The sequence below is a fragment of the Tamandua tetradactyla genome, chromosome 20, assembly GCF_023851605.1.
Source record: "Tamandua tetradactyla isolate mTamTet1 chromosome 20, mTamTet1.pri, whole genome shotgun sequence".
NCBI classification, from domain to species: Eukaryota; Metazoa; Chordata; class Mammalia; order Pilosa; family Myrmecophagidae; genus Tamandua; species Tamandua tetradactyla.
In genome coordinates this window covers 29,517,731-29,526,511 of record NC_135346.1, presented here as the reverse complement: position 1 = coordinate 29,526,511, position 8,781 = coordinate 29,517,731, and the positions used below count along the sequence as shown (strand labels likewise).

The 8,781-nt window shown below is 44.5% G+C and overlaps 1 long non-coding RNA gene across 1 annotated transcript; it reads right to left on the bottom strand.

Annotated features, from left to right (window-relative positions):
• Positions 1-245: 245 nt before the first annotated feature.
• On the bottom strand, positions 246-6,634 carry LOC143664521 (uncharacterized). The gene is made up of 3 exons (XR_013166456.1): positions 6,553-6,634; positions 5,203-5,453; positions 246-819 (listed from the first exon to the last, which is right to left on the bottom strand). It is a non-coding gene; the product is annotated as an uncharacterized LOC143664521 (long non-coding RNA).
• Positions 6,635-8,781: the final 2,147 nt, after the last annotated feature.

Sequence of the window (8,781 nt, the reverse complement as noted above, 5' to 3'; positions counted from 1 at the left end):
CTCCATGGTCCGTCTAGCCCAGGAGCTGCCTCTCTGAGAAGACTTCCTCGTCCCTCCTTAACCAAGACAGAGCAGTCACTCTCCCCTTTGGGACCACAAAGCACATTCTACATATGCCGTTTTCATATCAAACCTGCTGTATTGTAACTGCGTTATAGTTTATTTATCCAACTAGACTCTGAGCTAATTGAATACCCTTCCCCTCCACAGGCACACAGAGACTAGTGCTCTTTCTCTATTTCTAAACATGATTCCTTCCACACCAAGCGTAACCATCTAAGGACTTTATTTGTGTCCAAAGCTGATTAAGTTGGGGAGAGAGGAAGGATCGAAAAGAAAATGAGACATCAGCCATCGGTATTTGTGGCACATCCAAACTAAGTATTCATGACTTGTAGATGTACCCATAAACCTATTTTCATAAAAGCTTTTATTTCTCTTGAGAACTGTTTGTTTCCAAGGCAAATCTTCCCACTCAGAAATCTCTAAGAAACGATTGCTCGACTGTAGAGAAAAACAAACTTCACCATCTAGTGGTGGAAATCTTGCACTGCAGATGCATGCTCAGCCTTCATTCATTCTTTCTTCCACTCAGCATTTATTGACCGCCTACTATGTGCCAGGAATTGATGCAGACACACCTGGGTGTCCTCATTCATGTATTAGTCACTCTCTATGTGTGAATCATGTTGTTTCGAGCTTTGTGCTCACAGTCCGCTGTGGACAGGTTTGGATACACAGACGTCCAGGTCAGATTCCTTGGTATGAAGGTCAAAGGCTGGCATCTTCAAGTCGCACTCTTTTTGGCCTGATCAGTAACTACAAAAAATATAAACAAGTTAAGGAGATTTAAAAATCAGAAGATCACACTCACACATAGACACACACATGAATTTCTGGCTTCTCTGAGAAAAATCGTAAGTTCTGGCAACAGTGGCCTGCATTCTTGTATTTTCAGCAATCAGCCAGAGCTGAGAAGGGGGGGGGGGGGTTACTCTGTCACACCCGCTGCTGCCCAGTCCACTCTAAATCTGATCTGCTTTCTGAGATAACCAGATATTTTGTGGATTTTGATTTTCTACTTTTACCCTCAAGGAAGGACGTCTCCGTATCTCTCCAATAAATCTTCCCAGAAGGTCCCTCCTTCCAACAGGGGCAATTATAACTGCGTGGTTATCAAGGGTATAGTGTGCTTCTTGATGACTTCTGGATAAAGATATTCGATTTCTCTGAGCCTCTGTTCTTTTTTACAATACACTCCTTTGCTCAAATCTCCACACTTGGCGGTTTCTCTTTCCCTGCTTACTCGGTGAGAGAGCAGTTTCTTTTAGAGATGTCGTCTATTTTTCCCTCGTATTTATTCAACAGATACTTATCGGACATGTCCTAAGTGGTGGAGATACAGCCAGGAACGTGCTGCACGTCCCTCTAATGGGGTGGGCAGTTTGGCCACTACGGATGTTCCACGAAAGCTGAGAAGGAACATTGGACAAAATCTAGGGACCTGGGGTCACGGAAGGGTCCCTGGGGCAAATAGCATGTAAGCTGAGACTCAAGGATAAACAGGAGTTACCTGGAGTTGGCCAAAAAGAAGAAGAAAGAACATGGCGGGAGGACGGCGAAATTTGCACAAATGCTTGGAGTCAAGAGAACAGAGGGAAGAGAAGAGAGAAATTCATGGTGCTTGTGAGCTCTGTTGAGGAGTTAACTTTATTCTGAGGGCAATAAAGAGCGACACGTTTATGAGCAAGGGACAGAATGCTCAGATTTATGATTTTAGAAGATTGCTTCATTGTAAGATACTTGACTGAGAGGTAAAGTGGTTGGTTCCTCTGGACACTTCCTAGTTTAATTTTTTGGGGCATGGGCAGGCATCAGGAATCGAACCCAGGTCTCTGGCATGGCAAGCGAGAACTCTGCCACCTTCGCACCACCCTCTAGTTTAATTTTGTAAGGAACTTTTGTGGTAAAGGCTCCAGAAGAGACAACTTCAGTCCGCTCAAGGCATAGCGGTGGGGCCTGCCTCCACATCCCTGTGTTCTTTTAAATTCATGTTCTCTCTCCACTTTCCCTGTAGTTCTCTCTGGTTTCCCCACAGTTCCCTGGACACTTTCTGCGTAATTCTGGCATCTTCCTGGAGCTGCTGCAGCTTTGTTGTTGCCTGGAGAACAGCAGCATTAGTAAGTTCGTGAACTCCCCACCCACCCCAGGGAGCCCTGATACCAAAAATTAGCTTCAAAGCCTAGTTGGAAGTGGTCGATGTGAAGCAAAAAGTCAACAAACATTTCCCTGGAGTCTTGGCACCAGAAGGTCTTTCTCAGTTTCCTTTTGCTCAATCCCCAGCTGGTTAGCAGCCTGAACTTCTGCCTACCCACCCGCTCCCCAAGGCCATTCCCAGGCATGCCGGGTGCCTGTTGAAAAAGGCTGGGACTAGAGACACATAAGAGAGGGAAGACCTGCAAGCAGTTGATCCGATCCCCACTCCATCCAGAAACCCTTTCCCCGTTTCTGGCAGCGGTTCAGACACTCACCGCTCAACACAACGTAATGCAGGTGTTGGACACACTTGGGTTCCAGGTTGAGTTGCTACATGTACTGGCTGTGTGGGCTCAGGAAACACATTCCACGACTTTGCGTCCTGGCTTCCTTTCCAGTAAATTGAGAACATTATTCCCTATTCTTCCTTTGGGGTTATTGTGAAGAGGAGAAAATGACTTTAAAGATTCACTCAATCATTTACAAAACACTTATTGATTTACTCAGTCATGTGCTGGCTGCTGGGGGATGAAAGTCCTTGCTAAACTAGAACATGCTGCACAACTGTGACATTCTCAAATGCAGAAAATCCACAATGAAAAGGGATAGATTCAGTGTGTTTTCTCTGCCTCCCTTGCCTGCCTTGCCTCCAGCAAAAGATCTCATTAGCGTGAGATGCAAAGCTTTAGAAAGAGGCTAAACAATAAAAATGCCAACCAGCTTTAGAAAGACCTTTGGTGACACAGTCCCTGTGTGTTGGGAAGCCTCAGTAAGTTCTGCACCAGAAGGCCACGTGCAATAAGTTATTTCGTCATATTTTTCCAATTGCTCCAGCGTTGACAGTGAGGGCCCCTAACAATGGACAAAGAGTTGTTAGTCCCACCTTCTAGAAAGAGCTGGCAATAGCTGGCATCAGGACACTCCTCTCCCCATAAATCCTCAGGGTTTTCTGAGGGGAAGGAACTGAAACCACAACTCAGAAGGAGAGAGCCCTCTGGAAATGAGTTAAAAATCTTTTTGGTGGTCAGGCAAGAAATAATAGTGGACCCTAGTATCAACGTGGCAGGAGAGTTTAGGAGAAAGGTGCAAATATGAGAGCTATTTTGAAAGCAGATCTGGCAAGGATTGCAGATGGAATGGATTATGAAGAAAGAGAGAGGGGGAAGGAAAGGGCAACTTCTAGGTTTCAGGCTTAAGCAACTGGGTGAATGGTGGCGCCTTTAATATTTTTTCTTTGTATGCTGGATGGTGGGGGTCACATTTCATTCTTTTTTCCATGTGACTATTCCCTTATTGCAGCACCATTTTGATGAAATTTTTGTTTGCTTGTTTGTTTGTTTCATTGGGAAGTGCATGAGCCGGGAATCGAACCCGGGTCTCCTGCATGGCAGGCAAGAATTCTACCGCTGAGCTACACTTGCACTCCCAGTGCCTTTAATTTTGACAGAGAGCACAGGATGTGGGTAGGGTGGCCTGGGGGTGCAGGCTCTGCAGCACCAATGGGTGGAGATGTCCAGCATGCAGTTGGATACGGTACCTGAGGCTCACAGGAGAGACTCAGCTGGATATACAGAATGTTATTATATGCTAACAATTACAATGAAATATATTACAGGTAGTCATGCAGCAGATATGAGACTCTGTGAAATCAGGTACTTAACTAAAGAACCCAGTCCTTGGCATTTTGAAAAAAACATCTTTGCTGCAATCCTGGAATTATAACCCCTCATTGAAAAGTTAATCCCTCTCTATTTCACCATTATGCTTCCCTGTGCTAATTATTACTCACAAAACGGCATTTTGCAACAGAGGAGACTGGGGCGCAGGTAGGTGATGTATAGCAGTTAGGGTTATTACCATTGCCAGTGACCAACATACCAGCTTCAGTAAACAACAGGATTTATTGGCATAAAATCAGGGGTGATTTTGGCTTCAGGCACAGCCTGATCCAGAGGCCAATGTCCAGTGCCTCTAAATTTTCTATTTGTTCTGTTTTATCATTGGCTTTGCTCTCAGATTGGCCTAGCTTCATGATAGCAAGATGGCTACAGCAGATCCAATCCTCACATTCTTAGACCTTCAAATCTGATGAAGGATAGCACTTGCCTCCTAGACCCATTATAGGTCTCAGGTCTTCTCATTGGCTCTAATTGACCAGAGGGGATGGGATGTGCCAATTGGATTGAAATGACAGGCGCCTATTCATTGAGCACGGGAAAAGATCAATCTCACCGAAACATTATGACTTCAGAACAGAGAAGGGGTGTGTCCACAAGTGCAAAATAGGGTGCTGTCACCTGAGAAGTGATGCTGAAGAGGAAAACAAAACAACAACAAACACTAACCTCAGGAAGGTGTGACTTGTTTGAGGTCACCAGATGCTAGCATCAGAGTTACAGCTAGCTCCCAAGTGTCCCTCAGCTCTGTGCACCCCACCTTCCTTTCCTACACATCCTTTTGCCAGCTGATTGATTTGTTTGTACCGATGTTCACTTGTGGACACACCCCTCCTCTGTTATGAAGTCATAATGTTTGGGTGAGATTGATCCTTTCTCCTGCTCAATCAATAGGCTCCTGTCATTCCAATCCAATTGTCAATTCACAGGGATTGACAAGAGGCCAGGAAAGGGCTCATGAGAAGAACAGCAATGATTAAACTTCAAAGAGGTGGCAGGTCGTTCAGGGTCCTCCGCGGGCTCAAGGTCACCACGCGGCCATCGTCAGGCTGGAGAGCACCGAGGGGAAGGCGCTGCCTCAAGGACACGTCCCCATGGGTGGCAGGCAGGAAAAGCCAGCTAGCTGGAAAAACTGCTAATGACCCCTGATCCCCTTTCACTCCCTTAGCCTGGAAGAAGTCAGACCTTAAATGGTCAGGAAACTTTTAAGACGTGTGAAGAAGATCCAGTCCACCCTGGTTTCTAAACGCATCTCCATTTCATTACTCACGGTCAGGGTGTTCCATGTGACCTTGTCACTCTTCTCTCTGCCACACAAAGTTTCTCTGGATTTAGTTCTTTTTAGCACAGTAGGCCCCCGGAGATCATCTAATCCGACTCTCTTGCTTTCCAGAGGGAAAAGTGATACCGAATAAAAGTGGAAGTGAGTTCGTTAACACACTGTCAGGGTTGTGTTCAGACCCAGGTCTCCAGGCTTCCAATCCCAGGACTCCACTGTACTTTGTCGCCTCCAGATGTCTCCTAAAAGGTCCAACAAGGTAAAAAAATCAAATATTCCAAGTCTCAAAGGCACATGTACCTTAGAAATAGGGTAGATTCCCAAAGCTTTGTCAAGTCTTTGAGAACTCTAGACTAACTGTATAGTTTTTTTCTTGACAAAAGGTCTTACATCTTTATATGTCCTCAGTCTCACTCACAAAGCCCATTGTGCCTGACATACTGTATACATAGAATGAAAATTAGCAGTGCACAATCATGAACTTCTGTCTGTACTCTTAAGGGTTTGACACTGAACTTCACTTTGGCACTTCTTTACAGGAAGGCCGGGGGACTTCCTCAGGATGCTTATTCTTTGGAAATTTGTTTCCAGCCAGTCTGGTGCCCATGTACTTTCTTTGCTCTCCCCCTTAAACTTTGAATGATGGCTTCACTTTTCTCTAGGGTTGGCTTCAAGAGCTTGTGACAGGTGCAGTCAAAAGGCCCACGCTCAGAGAGCCTCATGCTTGGTTTACTGCTCTGCTGTTGTAGCCATCTTGAAATTTAATAATATTGTCTTTGAATTTGTGTTTTGTAGGTAAAGTCTGACAGGACAATGGGGAGAGGAGATACATGCATTATACGTGCCCACTGCTAGTCCTGGCTGCCCCGTTTGCATTTAGCATTCACGATGTCCCATATTAGTGTCTCTAAATATTGTTAACAAGTGGACCCATGACGCAGGGAAGATGAAAGGAAGTACAAGGTAAGCATATTACATCTACCACTGAGTAAGTGTGGTGCTGACCGCTGCAAAGGGCCAGGCTTTCTATTTAATCCAGAACTTGCTTTGTACACAGAAAGGAGGCACCGGGAACACAAACAACAAGGGGACCTTATCATAGCCTTTCTTACTCCTGTTTATTTCCCTGTATTAGCCAACCATTTATATTGAAAATTATGACTTAGAAGGTAAGGTAATATAGGGTAACCCATGTTCCTTTTCTTTTTGGTCCTTCCTTAGTTATAAGTAAGCCAAAGGTACAGAGTTTTGGTAGAATGTGCACATATCAAGAAGTGAAATAAAATAGTTGAGTGCGTCTTGTGCAGTGTTTCCTCTCTTCTGCTAAGAATGTTCACCCACCTTACTTTCCTACACCCGGATTGGAACGACAGGAGCCTATTCATTGAGCAGGGGAAAGGGTCAATCTCACCCAAACATTATGACGTCATAACAGAAGAGGGGTGTGTCCACAAGTGCAAAATAACTGAAGCTAGACATTGCTACTTCATGCATGTATGAGCAACAAAATACAAATTGCATAACCTTAGTGAATGCACTTATATTTGCATTTAAAGCTAAGATTGAATGATAAAATCGCAAAATCGCGAAACTCATGCTGAAAATTCTAAATTTTGATTTTTCTTAGATCGAAATTAAATAACATATAAAAAATATCATGGCAAGTTGTGAGACCACAGAAGAAAGAAAAGCTTTACATTTTAATATCTTTAATGACCCTTTCCCCCTGCTTTTTGAACTAGGGACCCCACATTTTCATTTTGCACTGGGCCCTGCAAATCACGTAGCTGGCCCTGCTTTTCTGGCACCAGGATTTAACTTTTCCAATTCTATTGCTTCAACTGAGTAGCCTGAATACATTTGCCATTTTGATCCCCTATTCGTGCCTAATGAATGGTGCTCACTCCAATTTTCTTTCAAATATTGTAGTCACTTCCATTCAATAGTTATTTATAAAGGGCTTTTGCACTTTGTCTTGAGGGAGTGGCTAGTATTCACATTTTGCAAATCCATGCATCCATTTATTTAGCAGCTCTCTACTGGGTGCTTTCTAAGTGCCAATCACTGAGCTAGATGTTGGAGATAGAAGGACAAAGAAGAAAGGCAGGTCCCTGGCCTTGTGGGAATTAGGTTCTATTGGGAGGGACAAAGAGACATTGAAGCAAATAAAACAATGACCGATTGTGATAAATATGAGTTAGACACAGTGCTGTGATTGAAAAGCAAACGGAGGAGATTCTTGACAGGCTGGTCAAGGAGGGGCTCTCTGAGGAGGGTGACAGTTACCCGGGCTTAAAGAATGAGAAAGATTCACTAGAGCAAAGCACTTGGGAGAGAGTGCTCTCAGCAGAGGAGATACCATTCAAGGTCCAGAGGCGAGAAGGAGCTTAAGGGGGTCCAGGGATTGACAAGAGGTCAGAGGGCCTGGACGAGATGCGGTGTGTGGAGCTGGACGCCGCGGTGGGATGGGCAGGACCTGTCAGCCGTGGTCAAGACTTTATTCTGAGAGCAATGGGAAGTCACCGAAGGGTGGCTGGCCGGAGGATGGCATGACCTGCTCAGCATTGTGGAGGATGGATTAGCGGAGGGCAGCTGTGGGAAACACCGAGACTCAGAGGTGTTTGGTGGCTGGCTCCCAAGTACAAGTGGCAGGGCTGGAGGGCTGGGTCCTTGTACCACATTCTCCATAAACATGGAGGACGGTGCCCTCTACTGTTCCAAATCGTTCTCTATCCTCACTTGACGGCAGCTCTTCTAGAAATGCACAGAAAAGTCTGCAGTTTGCACAAACAATCCGCAATCCCATTTCCAAAATAGACATACTAGCATTTTGAGGGGTACAGAAGGGGGGATAAGGAAGCTCCCAACCAACAAGTTCAGTCTTCTTAGTAAAGCTGGATTGGAGGTGAAATGGCCTGACCTTTTTTATTTTTAAAAGGTATCAATCACTTTATTATTTTCTAAAAGAAAATATATGTGCTCACTGCAAAATATTCAGGCAATACAGAAACTTTAAAAAACAACAGACACTCCCAGGGATGAGCCTGACCAAAACGGGGAAAAGAAGTGTAACTAATAAGGTACCAGTGGCTGAGAGGGTTCAAATAGAGTCGAGAGGCTACTCCGGAGGTCACTCTTATGTAAGCTTTGGTTAGACGTTGCTACCTAACATAACTTGCCAACACCCAACCAAAACCATCCCAGCAAATCTTAAAGAACACCTAGGGCATTATATATGATTCTACAAAGGCTCCATGCATTAGGGTAACTTTTCAGAAACCTACAACCTCCAGATGGAATGCAGAGGGGCCAGACTTTACAGAACATCAACTACTAGTTCCATCCCCCTATTTCATATTATCGACAGCTCCTTCCAACATGAAAAAGTTAGAATGGGCATAGCCCAAATACCTTTAAAGAGTAGGAGAAAGCCCAAAGGTGATGATGAAGTTATACAGAGAAGGTAGGGTTTAACAAATGAGTATGAGTGCTGAATCATTATATTGATATTTCTTTTAGTCTCCAGCATCTTAGAGCAGCTAGAAGTAAAAACCTAAAATTGTGAAATTG